The sequence below is a fragment of the Sminthopsis crassicaudata genome, chromosome 2 (genome assembly GCF_048593235.1).
Source record: "Sminthopsis crassicaudata isolate SCR6 chromosome 2, ASM4859323v1, whole genome shotgun sequence".
In the NCBI taxonomy this organism is placed as follows: Eukaryota; Metazoa; Chordata; class Mammalia; order Dasyuromorphia; family Dasyuridae; genus Sminthopsis; species Sminthopsis crassicaudata.
Genome location: NC_133618.1, coordinates 568,264,042 through 568,286,627, shown reverse-complemented (window position 1 = coordinate 568,286,627; position 22,586 = coordinate 568,264,042). Strand labels below are relative to the sequence as shown.

Sequence of the window (22,586 nt, the reverse complement as noted above, 5' to 3'; positions counted from 1 at the left end):
TCTAATAAGTTATTGTTGTTGTTGTTGTTGTTGTTGTTGTTGTTGTTGTTGTTGTTTATAGCATATTCCCATTTGTATAGTTTCAGACCAAATAGCTACATAGAGCAATAACAGTTCTAACAGAAATCCAAGTCCTTGAGGAAGCCTGATTTGAATTCTGACAAATCATATTATAAAACAAAGGCAAAGTACAATGTACAAGCAAATCTTGTTCTGATGAATCTCATAGAATCCAACTAAGTTTACTAAATTATCTGTGTAACAGTGAGATGATATATTAAATCTCATTTAGAAAGAAATGATCATTTATTATTGTTACATTGTCTATAACAAGATGCACCAATTAAATAATAAAAGCAAAAATATGCTATAACACAAGGAAGCAAGCCTCTGAGTGTCCATAATTTTAAAAAATACATATTAAGTGGATTTTATATGCAAGGCACTGATCTGTCTAAAAAGTGTTTTGACTCCATGGAAACAATGGCAGGATGGAATCTATGTTGTAATTTGTGCACAAAGTGTGTGTTGACACTATCAAGGAGCTAAATACCAGCTAAAGATCAGAAGTCAGGATGCAGAATGGTACCGAATGAACATCTACAAAGGAATTCAACAATGGAATGCAATTTCCTTCAAACTATTCACAACTAGCTTGGAGGCTTAATTTAGCACCTAGACAAGAAAAAATTGTACTTATGATTAATGGCAAACACTTCAATTATGTTTTTTACTGATTCTGTTTTGTTCAAAAGTGTCATCTCCACTCCCCCATCCCAAAATAGAAGCAGTTGCAGAGTATTTAAACGATTGATTTAGAGATGAATTTTATTTTATTTTTTTTTTGAAAGAGGAATAATGACAATAAACTTTTTGGAAGTGGAAGGGACAGCGGGACAAAACAATGATCCTGGAGTCAGGAAGTCAGAAGACCTGCATTCAAATCCTTTCTTGAGTATTCATTGTTGATATGACTCTAGATAGGTCATTTTTTTTTCTTTCTGAATTTCAGTCTCTTCATCTGTAAAAAATGGGGATTAATAATATTTATCTCATAGAATTTCTTCATGGATCAACAAAGATTTTAGATAGGGGGAAAGAGAGAGGAGGAGGAGAGAGAGGGAGGGAGGGAGAGAAAGGGAGAGAGGGAAAGAAGGAAGGAGAAAGGATAAAGAGGGAGGCAGAGAGAGAGGAAAAGAGGAAGGGAAAGAGTGAGGAAAAGAAGAAGAGAGAGAGGAAAATAGGGATGAAGAGAGGGAGGGAAAGAAGAGAGAGAAAGAAGAGAGGGAAGAGAGGGAGGGAGAGAGAGAAAAATGGAGGGAAGGAGAAAGGGAAAGAGGAGGGGAGGGAAGCAGGAGAGAGAAGAGAGAGACAGAGAGACAGAGAGAGAGAGAAAGAGAGCAAGAAAAAGGAGGGAGAGAGGGAAAAATAGAGAGCAATTTGTAAACTTTAAAGAACTTTATAAATATGAAATAAATATTACAGTATGTTGTGATCACAGAGGACTCTGAATAACTAATCTCATTTCATCATCACAGTAGCCCAATGAGGTAAGTAGTATTTCCTCTTTTATAGATAAGAAATCTGAAGCTTATAGAGTGAGTAGCCAAAGAACAAATAACTGATGTTTAGAATAGCCAAATTTTTTGTGTGAGGGTAAGTTTATTTCACAATTTTATAAAATTGCAGAATAAACCTACTCTGATACATATACAATATAAACTCTTTCCCACTCCCATGATTTTTGTTGTTGTTGCTGCTGAGACAATTGGGGTTAATAGACTCCCATGACTTTTTAAGGACATTATAGAATCGATTTTAACTTTTTTGATGATTAAATGTTATGAATATTAATTACCATACATAATAAAACAGTATTCTAAGTGTCCACTGATGCATATAAGCCTGTTTACCTCTCTGATAGGCCCTATGTGTCTTACCCTATGTTAAAGTACTTCAGTGGGAGAGTAGAGTCACAGAGGACCCACAAGCCATAGGGTCTGGTGAGAAGTAGTGAAGAGGAAGAAGGTCAGAGCTAGTTATCAGATTCCTCCTTCAGCCTAGTCAAGTTAAAAAAGATCAAGCTATCAGATCAAAACCACAAAGACAAGGATATTGCTAAAATCAAGATCCTTCATTCAGCAAACATTTATTAAGCATCAACTGTAGAGAGCCACAGACAGTGGGGGAATTCTGGGTAAGGTATAAAACCTTTCAGCCCAGAGGGAACCTGCTGACAATGTCTGGTTTAGCTCTCATCTCCCCTTGGGGCATCTTACCATTCCTAAGAAGTGTGGGGGGGAGGGGGAACGTGACAATCTGTGTTCTACGTGAAACAGAAATACTTGCAGTAAAAGAGGTCTTTATAGTTAGCACATGTGCAGTGTGTTGTGGTGATGCAATTGTACTAAAGTATTTCAGGCTGAAAGAACTTGAAATAAAAGGACTCTGTTTGACCATCCACGTGGGTCCCTGCTTCATCACTCCTCCACTAACAACAAGGACTTGGGCTGGTCCCCAGATCCTCCAGAAAGCTAGTCTGGATTGTATATTTTGGCACCCCAGCAAGGGGGCTCTAGAAAGCACACTATAATCAACTGCATGTACAATACTGCTAGGATGGATACAAAGTTTATAGAATTACAGTCTAGTAGAGGAATAACATGCAAATAATTAACAATAATATACAACATTACAATCATTCTCAACTTTTGTGCGGGTAACATTCTTGGAAAGCAATGCAACAGTCAAAAATGTTGATACACTGTACCTATGGATAAAAGAGGGTTCTATCCCTGCAGCCACCAAAAATTTTAATCAGTTTACTAGAGATTTCTGAAAACACACTTTCCCGCATTCAATTCTTTATTGTAAAACATTAATTCTGATTATATGCACAGTAACCATGAAATAACCCATAAAATGCAATACACAAAATAAAACTGATAACATACAAAACATTTTTTCTCACTAGTAACTTCCTAGAATTTGATGACCTTATTTACAAACATCTATTAAAAATTATATTTTCAAACAATATTCACTTTTCATAATAACATGAAATAAATATTATATAAGAAATAATATTTTTATTATAACTTTTTATTAACAATATATGCTTGGTTAATTTTTTACAGTATTATCCCTTGTCCTCACATCTGTTCTGACTTTTCCCTTCCCTCCTTCCACCCCTTCCCCTAGATGGCAAGCAGTCTTATAGATGTTAATTAAATATGTTATAGTATATCCTAGATACAATATATGTGTGCAGAACAAAACAGTTCTCTTGTTGCATAGGAAGAATTGGATTCAGAAGGTAAAAGAAGGGAAGAAAAATAAAAGTGCCAACAGTTTACACTCATTTCCCAGTGTTTCTTTTCTGGGTGTGGCTGATTCTGTCCATCATTGATCAATTGGAACGGAATTAGATCTTCTCTTTGTCGAAGACATCCACTTCCATCAGAATATATCCTCATATAGTATTGTTGTTGAAGTGTATAATGATCTCCTGGTTCTGCTCATTTCACTCAGAATCAGTTCATGCAAGTCTCTCCAAGCCTCTCTGTGTTCATCCTGCTGGTCATTTCTTACAGAGCAATAATATTGCATAACATTCATAAACCACAATTTACCCAACCATTGTCCAATTGATGGGCATTGATTCATTTTCCAGTTTCTGGCCACTATGAAAAGGGCTGCCACAAACATTTTGGCACGTACAGGTCCCTTTCCCTTCTTTAGTATTTCTTTGGGATATAAACCCAGTAGTAGCACTGCTGGATCAAAGGGTATGCACATTTTGATAACTTTTTGGGCATAATTCCAGATTACTCTCCAGAATGGTTGGATTCTTTCACAACTCCACCAACAATGACCCAGTTTTCCCACAGCCCCTCCAACATTGATCATTATTTTTTCCTGTCATCTTAGTCAATCTGACAGGCATGTAGTGGTATCTCAGAGTTGTCTTAATTTGCATTTCCCTGATCAATAGTGATTTAAGAAATAATGTTTTTTAACTAAAACCTTTTTTAGCCTGAATCTTATCTTCCATTGTGTCAGATGTAAGTGTAAGAATGTTGTATTATACACTATAGTGCTATAAACTTATCTTGGCTACCCTCTGAAAAATAAGGAAAAGGTTGCTGAAGTTTTAGTCACTACTTGTCAGAAGATATCAAGATATGAAATCCTGACATCAGTTTGTTTACTGTGTCAATCATGACTTGTGGGTGTCATTGTTTGCCTTTAAAATAATCTATCAATGCCATCTGCTTTATGCATCATTTGCAGTTCTTAAGGGTATGGGAGCATGGGTGCAAAGCAGAAATGAATTGACTTTTAACCTTGAAGTTGTGATCAATGATGAGAGCAGTAGCCTTGATGTCTCCAACTAGCTGGTAGATTATGCCAAGCTACTCTTCAAGTCTGGAAATTGAATGGCACTATCTTGGGGCATTGTTCATCATCATCATCTTTGCTATCCTAAAGACCTGCATGAGGTACTGTATCTAACTCCATTCATTGATTCCTAGGGTTATTCCTTCTTCTTTTCTATACTTAACCCTTCACCCCTGATGATGTATTCTTTAAAAAAAAGTATGATTTATTTACCATGCAGCCTTACTATTTTATCAACATTTTTAAAGCCTTCAAAATCCCAGATACAAGCAGGCCAAAATTTTTTTCCAGCAGTTGTTTAAGGTGACCTGTGAAACACTTCCCTGGGCTACTTAAATATAATTGAATTGAAACACAGCAACACATTTCCAGAAATCCATGGTGGTCTCCAGGTTCATTCCAAGTAGTCATAAGCATGGCAAAAGGTTTTCCTTGTATAATAAGACTTGAGCTTTTATGATTCCCTGATCCATAGGCTAGATCAAAGATGTAGTATTAGGTGGCATAAAAACAAGTTCTATGCTTTTGTAGGTATTTTTCAGCTGTTCACAAATATGAATTGGCATATTGTCAATAAAAGAACCTTGAATGCAAAGTTCTTTCTTTGAAGATATTCTTCTTATTCTGGAATGAAGCAGCTGTTAACCCAGTCACAATAAATATCTGCAGTCATCCATGTTTTTTGATTCTAACACTAATGCCCTGGCATCCTGGCCTTGCTTTTTGTTTTGTAAGTTTTGTTGTTTTTTTTTTTTTTCCTTTCAAAACACTGAGATTTGGGACTTGGAAGATCATCAATGGCTTACATTTGAAATTGCTCCTGGCATCAGCACACAAAAAATAGCGTCCAGTGACCCTTAAAAGCCTGAAACCAGGGGGGTTTGGCAATGACTTTTGCTATATGTGTATACATATGTATACACACACACACACACACACAAGCAGGGAGATCTCCTTAGCATTAAACATTTGCTCTAATATGTAATCTTTTTTTCTCAATCAGTGTTTTTCAACATTTTCTGGAACTTAGCATCAGCCAAAGCATCAGTAGAAGAAGCTTCACCAGAAATTTTCACTTTTTAAAACCATACCACAACTTAAAACCATAAACCCATCCTTAGCTAGCTACAAAAGACTTCATGTTTTCTTGGCCTTTCATTACATGCTTATAAATTTGTTGAGCCTTCAAAGTGGGTGGCAGCTGTATCAATCACACTTTTTCATTTTTCCCATCTCATTTACTCACAAACTTATTTTTTAATTCCCTTATCACTCACTTGAGAGGTTACTCCATTCTGTAGTTATACTGAAAGCTAGTCCTGATTTGCCCAGATAGCTGTGCTATTTGTGTTCTTGTATCTATTTTTCCAAGTTTTTGTGTCACCTCACTTTGCTGTCAGATTGTCACCTCTCACTGCTGTTAATACTTCTGCCCTTGACAGCAACTCTCTCCACTTCTAATTTGTTGCCCCGAACTTGTTGTGAGCTTAGAAAACAAACAACCAGGCTTGTCAGAATTATCTATAAAGTCACAACAAATAGGTTCTGGGAGAAGATCTGAGGACTTTCATATAAATAAATTAAACGACCTTCAGTGCTTGGTGACATCCATCATGGATGACCAGAATTCTTTCTTTTCTGCTTGCTTACTGATTCTTGGTTCTGTACGGGATAGAAGATAATCCTGGATATAATATTATTGTACTGTTTGAGTGGGCCGACTTTATTATTTAACAGCCTTAATTATAGGAGAGGACAGTTCAAATGTTGAAAAAGGCCTGCTTCTGTGAAATTTGTATTCATTGTCTACTTTTCCCACATTGCAGAAAGAGTATGTTAGAGATTGTTAAATGAAAAACCACTGCTTTTCTTTTTCAAAATGAGACAAATAATACTCACCATTTTCTCACAACCATCAGTTAAGCTCAAAAGGTCAAACTTAAGAAATACAAAATGTTCACTTCAGAGAGGATACAATTCTGCCTAATCATTTTGGTTCTAGGCCCTCCAGATTTCATGAATGGCAAAACTGCACTTAGCTAATTTTCTAGATTATGCAGACCTAAAAATAAACTTATACCAGAAAAATTCAGGTGATTAAAGTAAAATGATTTATAGGATGTCATATAAAATGTTACAGATGGAAAGGGTGACAGGTAGAAAAATATTCAAGAAGCTGACTAACCCGAATGAAAGCTTTAGAGTTAGAGGATCTGAAATCAAATTCCAACTTTGTTCCTTGTTAATTGGGTTATTCTGGAATAATCACTTCAAGTTTCTGGATTTCAGTTCTCTTATCAATAAGATAAAAATGAATTCTAAAGTCCCTTCCAGTTCCAAATCTGTGATCCTTTGATCAAAAAAGATAAAACTCTGATTTAGGCTGGGGTAAACTTTGGATTTGAGCTCAACAATAGTCCCTTAGGAACTAGTCCTGAGAATAAATTTCTATTCCTATAAAATCATCTTATATCCGATTTATGTGAAGCAGAAAAATCCAGATTAAAGAAAAATTGCCATGGAATCTCTAGTTCACTAAAATAGAGAGATCTATATGTGTGTGAGAAAGATAGATCTATAGACAGACATATGCAAATCAGTAAGATATATGAAAGAAATAATAATCTCCTTGACTAGAGTTATGGAAATTAGAGCTAAAAAAAAACAAAAACAAAACAAAACATAGAAAGGGTATCATATTATGGGAGAGGGAACTGAGACTCAGAAAAATAAAGTTATTTTTCCCAAGGTCTCAGAGAGAGCTAGTGACAGAACCAACTAGAGGCCTTCTTATTCCCAGTTCTGTGCTCTCAATTAGGCCATGCTAAATGAAGGAGATTGAAAAGACCAAAGACAGATCTGTCTAAGAGCTGATTATTCCACAGAAGATAAGGATAGCAGGAGCATAGATAGAGAAATTTTCATGCATAAAGAATGCTGGGGAAAGTGTAAATGATAATAATGCCCTAGCCTAAAGACAGCTCCTTTCGCTTGAGGAGCTGAATGCATACATTAGCATACATTATCTCTCTAATCCTCACAATACCGAGCTGTGAATGGATATTATTAGTCCCATTTTGGCTAAAACTAGGTCACTGAAGAGAAGAGTAACTTTCCCCAAATCTCAGAGGATTTCTGACTCTAGAGTTTATATTCAAGAAGCCAAAACAATCAGTTGCTTTGGTCAATATGTTCAAACTATGACAGTAAACCAGTTTCTCTCCTACTCATTGGTTTTCAATTAAGCACAGAGCCAAGAATAGGAATTCTGGCACTTAATTAAAATCTATTACGTCTGGAAAAGGAAGTCTAGGGTATGGCCACTTTGAGAATAATTGAGGTTAGAGACAGACCATGGGAACTAGATCCTGTCTTTTGATCAGGACTACAATTAGGGTGGGGTAAATAGGATTTTGCTCCACATGCTAACATCATGAGTTGTATCTTGGGTATCATCTCACTTCTGGGTAGAGTGCTAACCAACTACTTCTTTCATTTTACACATGAGGAAACTTAGATCCAAGCAGATTTAGCTCAAAGTCACAGAGATAGAAGGCTAATAGCTAGGATTAAAACCCAGGTGATCTCTCTTCAAATTGCATGTTACTATAGCAAAAGCACACACATGAGTATATGCTGTCTTCCCAGCTCCCATATCACAACCATTTTTTAAGATAACTAAGTCCCATAGACCTTTTCTTCTTCTCTTCAGTTCTATCAAAGTCAATATTTTGGAAGTAGGTCTTCCTACTATGCTGGTCTTCTGTTCTTTTCTACTTTTAGTAAAAAAAATAAATAAAAACATGAGTTGATTTTATGGTTAAGAATGTCTGTTTTCAGTACCATTTCCTAAAAGGGTAAGCCCCAGCTCATAAGGATGTCATTTCAGTTCAAGGCAGACATTCATTCACTAAGAACTTTAGGAGTCTTTTCTAGATCTAAGAAAACTATCATATTATATAAATGTTGGGTTTCATTTTGGGGTTATTTTTATTGTATTTACAAAATATATAAGATGGGAGAGAAGGGATAGCTGGGGATAAGCAGGAAACATATAATACAGAAGTGTCCTTCAAGATAGACAGTAAAATCCATCTGACTCAATGGTGTTTGAGATGAGCTTTGAAAGAAACTGAGAATTCTAAGAAAGAGAGGAGGTGGGGCATAGGCAAAGATGAACAAAAGCAAAGATGAAGAATGAATGGTCTTATATAAAGAACAGCAAGTGACCAGTTGGGCTGGATTATACTGTGTGAGAAGGGAAGTCATATAATTATCCTACAAAGATTACAACCAGATTGAAAAACATTTAAAATATAGAAGGGTTTTGTAGTTGAGCCTAGAAGTTAGGAAATCACATGAGTTTCTTGATATCATCATCAAACTTACAGTTTAGGAATATTATTTTGTCACACTGTGGAAGATGATTTGGAGGCAGAAGAGAATTGAGGCAGAGAGTACTAAAAATATAATTAGAAAACTATTGCAACAGTCAGGTGAAAGTGAGGATTTATTAGGTAAGAGTAGAGAGGAGACAGATGTGAATAATACTATGCAAGTAGAATTGATAAGATCAGAAATTGATTGGACATGTAGGATGAGGGAAAGTGAAGAATAGAGTGTGATTCTAAGACTGTAAATCTGGGGAACTGGAAGAATGGCTGTATATAGAAATAGAGAACTTTGGAAGAAGGATGGGTTTGGAGAAAAAGATAATGAGCAATATGACAGTTTTCAGGGTGGTAGGATAGGGAGAAAAATAAAAATCCTCTTCACTCAAGGCTTTGAATAAAACTATAATCATTTGCTGCCATATAGAATTCAACTTGAAAGGGAGTGACATAGCCCTCAAGAAAAATTCAAGACTGGAACAGACTATATTGAAGAACACATCTAGTTATTTCTGTTTGGAAAGAGAATTGCAAATTCTTCTGCAGTTGTCTTTAAAACATTCTAGTGGAAAAACTGGGCCATTCCACATAGCTCAACCTTACTGTGCATTAATTAGATATTCTGTGCATCAAATTCTAATGACTTATGTTAAGAGCTGAAAATAGCTGTGCAATAGCAATGTGTCACCTAGCAATGAATATGCCCCATTTTACTATTTCCATATGGTAGGAGAGGTGTTTTGTTTAGGTTTGGGACTAGAAAGATGTCAGAAATTACTTCATTCACTAATGCTCCCTCTAAGTATTCTGCTCTCCAGATTAGCACCATAAATGGGTCAGTTAAGGGAAAGATTTTATGTGGGGGAGATGGGAGATGGATGTGAAAGATTAAGCAAAGAAAAGAGTGAAAATGAGAGAGAGCACCATATGCTTTCTTTCAGAAAGTGCATACTCTTTTATTTTAGAGAAATTTTCTCACAGGAATACTAGGGAATTGCTTTGACTAACATTTGGACACGATGGGAGCAGGTAGGTTGGTAAGCAGGCAAGAGGGAAGCCTTAACTTTAGTCATAGATCCTCGTCAGAAGGTGGAGGGAGGGAAGATGTGAGCTTTGGTAAAGATTCCACTGCCATATCTTCTCTTTTATATTTATTCTTTGGAATTTGATCTTGTTCTCAATCAAAATCAATAGAGATGATGCCTTCACAGTTGTCATATCACCAGTGGTTTTATATGGAACAGAATCTCAGGTTTTGAGGCTCAGAAAGGGCAAAAATCATTCAAAATCATACAATTCTAGTGGCTAAAATATGGGCAATGCACAAGGCACATAGCTAATATCAACATTAACACCCTCCCCTTTAGCCTTGATTTCTCAACCTGTTCCCTCCTCTGATCATACATATACCTATTCCCCAAATACTGAGGCTGCCCAGGTATAAAAAGCAAATAACCAATATGGTATATTTTGACTAAAATGTATCCAAATAGAAAACTTTAGCAGAATTTGGTTCCTTCACATGTCAGTCTTAGAGGTTTTACAGGAATCATTGATTCTTTTCTTGGTTCTCACTCTGGTCAGCATTATATAAGAATTCAATCATAGTACCATCAGTAACTGAGAGTTGTAAGAAGTCTTGGAGACCATCTAGTTTATCCTTTTTCTTGATAGATGAGGAAATCAAATCTCAGAGAAGGAACATGTCATCCAAAAAGTAATGACAGAATAGGGATTTGAACTCAAGTCTTCTGATTTGAAATCCAGTATGTTTTTAGCATTGTCTTCTTGAATTTGAGTAGATCCATTTCAACACAAGCAAGCCAAAAGTTTACAACTGATCAGGGGACAAAGAGCATAGAGTTAAATTAAGTTACATGTGTAGTTGTTGTGGGTCTGCTTCCCTGCAGCTTCACTGGAAACTGAAAGTTTCTTACTGCACGCTTCACGCTATCACCAGCCTTCGGATGTCTCCGGCCCCGCTCCGGAGACAGGAGCGGGGAATAAGCAAACAGAGAGCCAACATGTAGCAGAGCTGTTCTTTATTGTCTGCTCCCCAAAATGTCTCCCCGAGCCGTTGCTGTTCCCTACTTTTATACAGAATCTTCTTGGACCCTCCCCGATTCCTCCCATCGTGGGCGGGGCCAGCTCCTTTAGCAATGCCTAGCCGTTTTTCTCCTTATATGGCCAGGCAACTCATAGTTCCACGCATCTACCAACACGTAGCTCTATTAGTCAACCCGGAACCACATCCTGGAGATGACTGACATTAGGGCGGCTCCCTTCTGCACAGGGAAGATCGGTTCTAGGTCCCTTACAATTCCCCCTTTTTGTTTAAAACGAGGGTAGTGGTTCAAAATTCAAGATCTTTCTCTTACGGCTAACACAGCTCGGAGTGACAAAGGTGAAGACAAACCACCAAGAATGACAGTATCAAAAATATATAACAAGCAGAGCACCAAGAGTGGTAATATCAAAAGGTAATATCAAAAGATCAAAAATATATGACAATAAACTCATTGACCAGCGGTCGGTTACAATTCCCCTTTTTTGTTTAAAGCATAGGACGCCTTCATTTCAATCAAAATTTTTTGAATTACAGCAAATACAACTCGGAATAACAAAGGGAGGATACAAAGCATCAATAACAACAGCAGGAAAGCGACAGCTCCTATAATTACCCAATGCATGATATCATTGAAATTAACATTTTTCCACCAATTAATAAAATCATGTTCTTTTCGTTCCCAATCATCTTCAAATGTTATGGTAGCATTTTGCATAGCTAACAATATTTTATCTAAAGCGGCAAGTTCAAACGTAGCATTTGTCATAAAAGTAGCATTTTTCAGAATAATTTCAAGATCATTATACAGAGAAGAATTAAATGGAATAGGAGTTACACATAAAGGATAATATTTATAGTGACATTGCATTCTCATATATCTCAACATCAATGCCTGTTGATGTACAACAATTTGCATTACATCAGATAACTATGAGATTTTATTTAACATTATCCGATCCAAACTTTCTTGATGCCGCCAAGCAGCATTGTTTTTTAATCATAAATTGTTGTAGACTTGCAGCTAAAAAAGCTACCTCCTGTTGAATTTGATATATTTGCATTTCCTCTATCACATTAAGAGCCAAATTAACCACTGATATAGCTGTATCAAAAGAACTATCTCATTTCATTCTAGTTAATTTTCTTATCATGTCTATAGACAAAGAAGGATTTTTATCAAAAAATTATTTAAGGGTTTGGCACATACATCTGTGCAGGTGCGGGGTACGGGAGGGCTTCACTAGTTGACTCGTTCTGTATCGTCTGTATCTTGACAGTTCTTTATTAATTGTCTATGCCCAGGGAGGGAGCCACTCTTCTCTGGAGCACAAACATCTCTAGGAATGACTAGTTCCTAGCATCTAGTGTCAAAAATACACAGAGTTCATGGAACGGTCAAGTTCCCATAATTTGGAAGCTGAGGCCTGTTAGATTTGAGTGAGCTTATAATCCTAATATGAAATTTTAAATTTCTTAATCATTTGGCCTTAAGATCATGAAAATAATAAGAGGACTGAGCTAGTGGGGTGAAATTAGAGTAAATTAATTTCATTTTCCAATACATAAGACAATTACACATACATAATATAACTAGAAAGAGTAATAATAATACTATGGGTATAGCTAAACTATTAAAATAAATGGTAGCGCTACCTGATCTAAATAAGAAATCATACCAATGGTGGTTAGTATCCGATGTTACTAAATGAGAGGCCTGGATAAGTTGTCCTGCAGCTATAAGAGTCTGTATTCGATGTTCATTTAATGCCCGCTGATAAGACTCTAATAGTTTCTTCATAACTTAAGATCTGTTCAGGATATCCATATATATGAAGTAAAGCAAAGTAATTAGGTAAGACAAAAGGTAACACATGAAATTAACACATAACAGCCCATATCTCAACTTGATAATACACAATAGGTCCAGTACACCAAAAAAAAAAGTACACATAGCATTTTCAGGTCATTGTTTTTCCATGCTTCTGGTAAATTAAACATATAATCCCACATTGCAACAATCTCTGAGCATTTTCTTTTTGTATCTAGGTATACATATTTTGTAAAGAGCATTTGGTCCACTTAAATAATTTACTAATATTTCCAGTAAAACCCAAACTAGTAATAATACTATCATCAAAAATCTGTAGAAATTGGCCTTGATATTATAATGTATTTTGGTGGAGTAGGATCATAGTGGGCAACTATTGAGCATTTATAGTCAAAGCCTGAGAAACAGCTTGTCCAGCACTGCGCAGTCTGCTGGCCAAGGTCTCAAGGTCTATTGAATTAACTATACCCAAACCAGTTCCAGCACCACCAAATAAAGTGTCATACCAGGTTCTTTTCTTTCTAATACAATTCATCAGAGGAGGAAAAGTTACATTATTGGTACAAGTTTTAGGAACTCTTATGATTGATGGAGGATGTTTTGTAGGAGGGGGAGGTGTCAGTAATAGATATTTTATCTAACAGTGAGGTTTCAATACCGCTATCAAGATTTTATATGCACAGTTCATCAGTTGCTTTTCAATGTTTGTCTCAGCTTGTTCTCTGCATTCAGTCCTTTAATTCTGATATGCTGAGTCCACTCTCTTTCCTGTGTAGCACTGCTGTATCTGGATGTGGATCAGTCCTTTCCAGCTCAGGGTCAGCTTGTCCTCCTTCCATGTCCCAACCAGGACCCCGTCTCCAAGCTAGAACTCATGCACTGTTGAAACCCTAAGGGAGGAGTCTGAGCAATAAGCCTGTTTAGTTGTAAAGTTTTCAGATGTTAAAGTAAAGACATAACATATTTCCTTAAAAAACAAATCCTTGGTTTCAAATATTGGATACAAGGAAGAATTTTGAATCCCTTTAAACCAGTTTGCTTTCTTCAACCAGAAACAGCTGCAGCTTCCTATTGATGCTCTACCCCTGCAAAAATATGTCCCGTCTCACAGTCATCTCTCCATGACTACCTTTTCCAACAAGTTCCTTCTTTTCCCCACTGATTTCTTCTTGAAATCATTTGCTCCCACTAATTCTCTCCTCCCAATGCCTACTTGCTCAAACTTTCTCTGACATATTTTAAACACTTCCAAACCAATAACTCTTCTGACTAGATGCTTCATTTAAACTATTAATTGCTTTTGTAAATCAATCTCTCTTGTCCCTTTTCTTCGGGACCACTTGTGGACTTCTGCTTCGCGAGTGGAGTATCTGCCCTCTACTTACCCATCTTCTGGGTCTTCGGTCGTCACCGGCTTCCGAGGAAGAACTGGACACAGAGAAGAGTTGCCAAGCACGAGAGGTGTTTATTTCTTAGCACCACTTTCTCTTCTGGCAACACGAGGGGAATACTATTACCCCCTCCCATCTTCCCTGCTCCCAGCAGAGGCATCTCTGTGAAGGCAGAAAATCTGCCGAGGCAGTCTATCTACACTCGCGGAAGTCCCTCAGGTCCCTGTTCTTTAATCACCCCTTTTTTTTTTTTTTTTAAACTTTAAACTTCAAGATTCATAACCCATAATGATAACAAATTACCCAATGTTTCAGAAGCAAACCAAATAGTTTTTTGTTTTTTTTTCTTCTGCCTGAGTGCTTCAAGGCTACTAGTAAGAAGCTTCCCAGGCGGTATTAAGCAGATAAGATTGTATTGCTGTTACTCCTCTTTAGCAGGCTTTGAAAATCTGCTTTTCAGAGAAAACTTCCCCACCAGTTTAAAATAGTCAAGTTTTTTTTTTTCTTTTGTTTTACTTACAAATTGGTACAACAGGTTAAAAAGTTTAAAATCACAAAATTTTTAAGACCAATACATTTTGAACCACTCTGAAATAATTACTATTCTGAATGAATTTCAATTTCCACAATTCAGCCTGTTATTTTTCTAAGCCTGTAACACAGAGGCTGAATTCTTATCTCTTATGAGCTTGCTAACTTTTAACACAGAACAAAAAATTCAAAGTAGACAAACATACACAGACAGACACAGAGCTCTATTTTTTCTATCCAGGCTCTGCATGCTTTTAAGTTAAGATCCACTCCATTCTTTTTACAGAGTTTATGAGTTTATATAGCTGTGAAGCATATACTCCTGAATCTGTTGGCTCGATTTGGGCTTTAACTGCTTTCTGCCCCATACCTCATCTAACTGCGTCTAAGTAATTAGGCTGTTTGCTTCTTCTTGATTAAAAATCAAGGAGCGCGTCTTTCTACTTATCTTTCCTTGTTCCAGCGAAATACACTGCCCAGGTTCCTGTTCAAGGCGCCACTTGTTGTGGGTCTGCTTCCCTGCAGCTTCACTGGAAACTGAAAGTTTCTTACTGCACGCTTCACGCTATCACCAGCCTTCGGATGTCTCCGGCCCCGCTCCGGAGACAGGAGCGGGGAATAAGCAAACAGAGAGCCAACATGTAGCAGAGCTGTTCTTTATTGTCTGCTCCCCAAAATGTCTCCCCGAGCCGTTGCTGTTCCCTACTTTTATACAGAATCTTCTTGGACCCTCCCCGATTCCTCCCATCGTGGGCGGGGCCAGCTCCTTTAGCAATGCCTAGCCGTTTTTCTCCTTATATGGCCAGGCAACTCATAGTTCCACGCATCTACCGACACGTAGCTCTATTAGTCAACCCGGAACCACATTCTGGAGATGACTGACATTAGGGCAGCTCCCTTCTGCACAGGGAAGATCGGTTCTAGGTCCCTTACATGTAGTCTCCAGTCATCTGCCTCCATGCCACTGTGAGCATTGTTCCCCATTGTCATTTTCCTTCCAGACCTTCCCCACTTTCTTTTCCTGCTACTCCAAGTTCTAGACATGATCCTCCCTAATTTTTAACATCCTTAATTATTCTTTATCATGTCTTTTTTTTAAACATCCTTATTTTTTTATATCTTTTTTATTAATTTTAATTTATGGATTAAAACAAGCATACCAATAATACAGTACAATAAAAAGATGATTGTACATGAAACTGTAAATCTATTACATACAACTTGCTATTTCTTTCAAATATACAATGAAAATTTCATGTAAATTGTTTTTTTTTTCTTTTTTTTTTCCTCTTTCTCCCCAACCCTAGAGATAGCTACCATTGGACATAAATTGGTATATATATATGTGTGCAATTATTCTATACATATTTCTATTTATCAGTTCTTTCTCTGGATATATATATTAAAGTTTTCTAGTATCATAGTACTATGTAATTTTTCTTTTAAAATTTAGATGCTATTTGGTATTTTATGCATATAGATTCAGCATATACATATATATGTATACATACATACATATATATATATATATATATATATATATATATATATATATATATATATATGGCTTCATTATGGATAATACTTTTTATCAAAATATAGTTTAATTCCTTTTAATTACATTTATTTTAGCTATAACTTTGAGATCATAATTACTACACCTGCATTTTTTTGCATCACCTGAAGCAAAATAAATTCTACTCCAATCTTCCATTTTAATTGGGTATCTCTCACTTTAAAATGTGCTTTTTGTAAGCAGCATATCATTGAATTCTGATTTTTAATCTATTCTGCTATCCATTCTATTTTATGGATGAGTTCATCACATTCACATTCAAAATAATAATTGATCTTTATGAATTTCCCTTCATTTTATTTTTACTCATTATTTTCTTTCTCAGACCTTTTCACCCAACCTTATTATCTTATTGTGTCCCCTTACTCTCTTATTACTTATTTTCTCTGCATTGATTCTTCCTTTTATATACAATTTTTATGAGATAATTTCTCCTTTTAACCTTTTTCTACCTATTTTCTTTTTAGAATCATCTCATATATAACTCAGCCCCAACATTCTTAAATCTTGAGGAAGATAATCTTTCCTTAATTTAAACCTAATTTTACCCTATGAACTTCAAACTGAAGCTCCTATCTTCATAACTACCTGTCCGAACCACTTTGGGAGAATTTCTGGAAAAGAAATCCCTGACTAGCCTTTTTCCTGTAATACCCCTGTATACAGGATATAGTAATACTGCCTATTAACCTAACCATCCCTATTAACACATTCAAAGGTCCCTTTTTTTTTTTGTCTAGTTTCTTTACTACTGACTTCAATCTTATAGCTTATCTATCTTGCTAATTGCCCCAATCTTCCCTTTACTGTAGATCAGATCATCTTAATTTCTTTTAAAGTCATCTCCAAATTAACATTTTTCTTCTGCAAGCCTTTTTTTTTTTTTTCACAATTCTGCTCACCTGCCCCTTAATTAGCCTATCCAGATCAGCACTGAGGTACCTATTTCCCTATCAGAATCTGAGTCAATATCCTTACTAGAGTAACTTAAAAGAATATAGCTGACACAAAGCACAGGTAGAGAAACAAACTGATCAAATAGTATTAATGAGAATAATAGTTAATGTTTTTGTAGCACTTTAATATTTATGTACATATATATTCATATATTTTTTTCATATATATATATATATATATACATATATATGTATATATTTCATTTCAGCCAAGTAACCACCCTGGGATGTAGTTGTTATTATCATTATTTTATGTACAGAGAAACTGAGGCAGGCAAGTTAAGGGATTTTCTTTAGGTCAGACACTTATCTTCAGAACCTATGCAGAACCCTCTGGTTTGAAAATACTCCAGCATCTAGTTCCTATGGACTGAGGTGTTCCCAAGAAACCCTGATAAATGACCTACCATAGTTTGAACTTAAAACTTTGGTCCCAATTTAGACTCTGTCCCTCTTTCTCTCTCTCTCTCTCTCTCTTTTTTTTTTTTGAGGCAATTGGGGTTAAAGTGGCTTGCCCAGGGTCACACAGCCAGGAAGTGTTAAGTGTCTGAGACCAGATTTGAACTCTGGTCGTCCTGACTTCAGGGCTGGTGCTCTATCCACTGTGCCACCTGGCTGCCCCCTCTGGCCCTCTTTCTCTAGGAAATGAGGTTCCCTCAATGACTGGACAAAAATATCAGTTCTGCTATGGGGGGATACAACAATTTCTTTTCAAATATAAGTTAGGTTTCATGTTCATTGAAGTCCCTTCTAGCTCTGAAATTTTATGATTTGATAATACAAGCAGTTTCCAAAGTCTTAGTACAGATTTAAATTTTAGTAATTTCAGAAATATAAATGTTACAAATATAAAATAAATCATTAAAATTATTAATAAAATTTCTTTTATACTTTTTTAGTTCTGGAAATGTTGAATATGAAATTCTGTATTTTAACAAGGCAGGGAAACCTGTAGATAATGGAATACATATGTAACTGTTCCTAGATGACTGGTGGATCAGTAAAAAAAGGTTCTCTTACCTAGCCTCTTCATTCATTTAATCTGTCTTTATTGGGCTTTTTTTTTTTTTTTTTTTGAGGAATCATACCAAAATTGTTGTTTATGACTCAAAATCTTGTTCTTCATGTGATCTTAAAGCTAGGATCACAAATACAATCCCTCCAAATTCTAAACAGCAACTGATGAAAAATTTTACAGTATTCAAAAATAAATTAGAGTAAAATAAAGCACAAGAAATTGGTTGTGTTTAATGGAAAACATGAACATATTTAAATTATATGAATTTTTAAACATTAATTTAAAGCAAGTTTTATCATTTATACTTCTGGAATTATAAAAACTTAAAACTGTGTTAAGACTTTTTTGGGGGGGCAGCTAGGTGGCGCAGTGGATAGAGCACCAGCCTTGAATTCAGGAGGACCCCAGTTCAAATCTGGTCTCAGACACTTAACACTTCCTAGCTGTGTGACTCTGGGCAAGTCACTTAACCCCAGCCTCAGGGGGAAAAAAACAAAAGACTTTTTAGGAATGCCTTGTCTGTGTATCTAGGGCAGGTGCAGCTCAAGATAATGTTCAATACCTCTAGTCAAAAAAATAAAAAATTAAAATCCCCATTATTGTGATGTTCTCTTTCTCTAAATTGATGTCTTTCTCTGGGAGGAGGTTTTCTTGGGGTGCTTCTGGGAGCAGCCTTGGCTTCAGTTCAGTTTAATAATCCCAAATCCATCCAGAAGTTAAAGTCATTTTCTGTCTCTTTCCAAATCTTATCTCCAGATCCTTTATTTTCTCCTTCAAGTCTTGTCTCCTTCACTTGGGGCTCCGCTAGCTTTCTTAGAGGCCTCTCTCTCTCTTTGGTTCCCAAGTGCTCTTGTCCAGCCAGCACAAAGGTAGACGTGGAAATGAATCAGACTCTGCCTCTAAAAGTAGTATTGTGGACTTCTGTGTGCTTAGCCCTGAGAATTTCTTGCTTATATGGTACACACTGAGCATACACCAATCATTTCATCACTAGGAAACCATTATTTGTTGTAGAATTAAGTCAATGCTAAATTAGATTTAATCATTGTCTCCTCAGTTCCACTCAGTACCTTGTTTCAAGTTCTGGCCTATAACATCTTTCTAGTAGGATCAAATCAATTGTCTCTATTTGTTCCAGTGACTTAGCACCTTGTAAGAATCCTAACACATTATGAAGATAATGTTCATAAAATCATATATTTAGAGACATGAAAGGGACCTTAGAGACCATCTCTTCCAAATCCCTAATTTTACAAATTAGGAAAGTGAGGTAAAAGGACATAAGTGATTTGCCCAGTATCACCATGAGAGTAAAGGGGGAGCTAGGACTCAAATCTTGCCTTCTTATTCCAAATCTCAAAAGACTAACTCCTCTTCAATGAATCATTCAATCTATCATGATTCCATATAATATATATTGATGATGATTCATGCTCTTTCAATATTTTTTTCTTCTCCTCTAACCATTGAATCACAAGATTTCATGGTGCAAGAACCTTCAGAGGTACAAATGTGAAAACAAAGAATGAATGAGCACTAGATCTATGTTATAGGTATCTTCTATATTGATCAGCCCATGACACTATTGAGTAATAAATGAAAGTTTAACTAAATCATAATAAAAAGGGTTGGTATGATCACAACAGCTATAAAATCAGTGCTAAGACCATTAAAGGGATTCAAAAATCCTTGCTTATTGATCTGAAACAAAATAAATAAATAAATAGATAGATAGATAAATAAATAGATAAATAAATAAATAAATAGAAATAGGAGTTTTGGAACTGTTTGAAATCATTAAATCAAACATATATAACCAAATTCCCCAAAAAGCTCTTCTTAGAGCTTGAGATTATTATCTATCTGTAGCATCACTCCAAGTATAAAATACACATATATACATATTCTCTCTTAATATGTGTGTATAAAAATGTATGTATCTATATACCTGTACATACATGCACATATCTATTCCAACACTAAAATTCTAGGCTTTTGTGATATAGGTGTAAAGTATATGTGTATATGTATAATATATATATATATATATATACACATATATATACACACTATTTTATATATGTTTTATGTAATAAAAATATAATTTATACTTTATATATATTTATATTATACTTATATCACAGAATCATAGAAATTCAGAGTTCAAATGAACTTTGGTGACTATTAAATCCAATTTCTACTAATACCACTAATAGCAAGCTCTCTGCAGCATATCCAACAAGTAGATATTCAGCTATTGCTTGAGGCAAAAACCACTCCTTTCAGAAGCCTGAGACAGCCCAATCTACTTTGAAATAACTTTCAAATTTCTTTTGAAGATAGCTTTTGTTTTTCTTCTATAACCATAGTATATGATATAAACTCAACACACTTGTCAATGTCCTTACTAAAAAGTGATGAAAACAAACAATACTTAATTTGTAATCTGAGCAAGAAAGAATGGGATTATTGTGTCCTAGAAGTTTTCTTTCCCTTAATGTAATCAAAGATTGAATTCATTCTCTTGGCTGCCATATCATATTGCTGACCCATAATGAGTCTACAATAAAATTAACACCTCCAAAGTAACCTAAAGTAAAACTCCAAAATTCTTTGCAAATGAACTGGTTTTGACCAGTTATTATCTATGTGATCTTAGAGAAGGAACTCAACCTTTCTGAATCTGTGTCTTCATATATAAAATACTTAATGATATTTTCACCCATCTATCTCACAAAGTTGTTATGAAGAAAGTGTTTTGTGACCTGCAAAGAATTATTGATTTATAACCTATTATTAGATATTCTATTTTGTAAGAAGCCATCAGAACCAGAGTTGGCTTTTACTTTGGGAAAAGAGGAGATTATGTCCAACAGTCTAATCTATCTCCTTCCTCTAATATTACTTAAGATTATAATAAGTGAACTAAATGGAATCTTAAAGAAAAAATTCCCACCAACTATAATCGTCACAATTATCAGTGATCAAAACTATCATATCTTTTATTTTTTTTCCTATTCGGTTATTTCTATTTAATTCAATGTATTTCTACAGTTATTTATTCAGCAGCATGGTACAGTGGAAAGAACACTGGGTTTGGAGTCAAAGGACCCAGATTCAAATCCAACCAATGCTACTACTAGCCTTGTTTGACTAGATGTTTGACCTATGATAACAAGTGAGTTAACCTCTCTTAAATTCAGTAGTCTCATACAAAGTGAAATAATAAAATAAGCTGGGATTTCAGAGGCCATCTAACCTAAATATGTGTTCCTTTGTGTAAACTACCATCTAGCCCTGTTTTTTCCAAGTTGAATTTGTGCAATGGATTTTTAAAAAACCCTTATATTTAGGGGAAAAAAATATATGTGCAAGCATTTATCCCTATTAAGTATCATTTTATTATCTTTGTCTCATTGTACTAGCTTCTAAACTTTATGAATCTAATCTACTCTTCCCAGTTTTGAATTACCTGTAAATCTGATAAGCATATCATCTATGCCTTTATTCAAATATTAGTAGGAGCAAATAGATGGTGCAATGGATAGAGCATTGACCTTGGAGTCAGGAGGACCTTAATTCAAATCCAGCCTCAGACACTTAACACTTACTAGTTTTGTAATCCTAGGTAAGTCACTTAACCCCAATTGATTTGCCAAAAAAAGTCATTAATAAAAACAGAATGCAGGATTAAATACAGATTTCTGGATTACTACATTTGGATCATTAATGAAAACAGAGTTGTGGGGTCAAATCCAGATCTCTGGATACACCAAGTAAAACTGCTTTTCAAGTTGACATATGTCTTATGATCTTTATGTTTTTGATAAAATTTGGCTAGATGATCTCTGAGGTCCCTTTTAGCTATGCAGTTTCGTGATTCTGTGATCATAAGTGGAAAAACTAAGATTAAATCCCACATTTTCTGATCCAAATCTTTCCACTCCTCTATGTGACCTTACTCATTGAAAGTTTCTCCTTTCCCCTTTTACTGACCCTCATTTCTTCCAAATCTTATTAGAACTTCCTTATGAAACTTTCTCTGATAAACTTACCATTCATTCATTTCTCCATTTCTCTATACCTAGCCAGCTCTTCTAAATTCTAACACCATTTAATTTGTACTACTTTTTTAGCATTTTTATACTGTTTTGCACCAGTTACTTGTGTATATGGTTTGTGTCTCCTTACAGACAGGGACCATACTTCATTCATCTTTGTATTTGTGTGTATTGCACACTATCTTACATAGATTATGTATACAATAAATGATTAGTGAATAAATTAACAACAGAAAGATTTAGAAGAGTTAATGGCAGAAGAGGAGGCCCTTTCTAGAATAACAATAATTATAATTTTACTATACTAATTATTTTTAATTATATTATAATAATAGTATAGTATAGTACTTATGATATATATTCTA

The 22,586-nt window shown here is 35.3% G+C and overlaps 1 long non-coding RNA gene across 3 annotated transcripts in view; it reads right to left on the bottom strand.

Annotated features, from left to right (window-relative positions):
- Positions 1 to 828: 828 nt before the first annotated feature.
- LOC141553723 (uncharacterized) overlaps positions 829 to 22,586 on the bottom strand; it is a 94,845-nt gene continuing 73,087 nt past the window's right edge. For 2 of the 3 annotated variants that reach the window (XR_012485606.1, XR_012485604.1), the window contains exon 6: positions 829 to 1,021. This is a non-coding gene — a long non-coding RNA (uncharacterized LOC141553723). Of the gene's footprint in view, positions 1,022 to 1,946; positions 2,061 to 22,586 lie in introns of those variants that run through there. The other variant, XR_012485605.1, reaches the window with a different exon arrangement.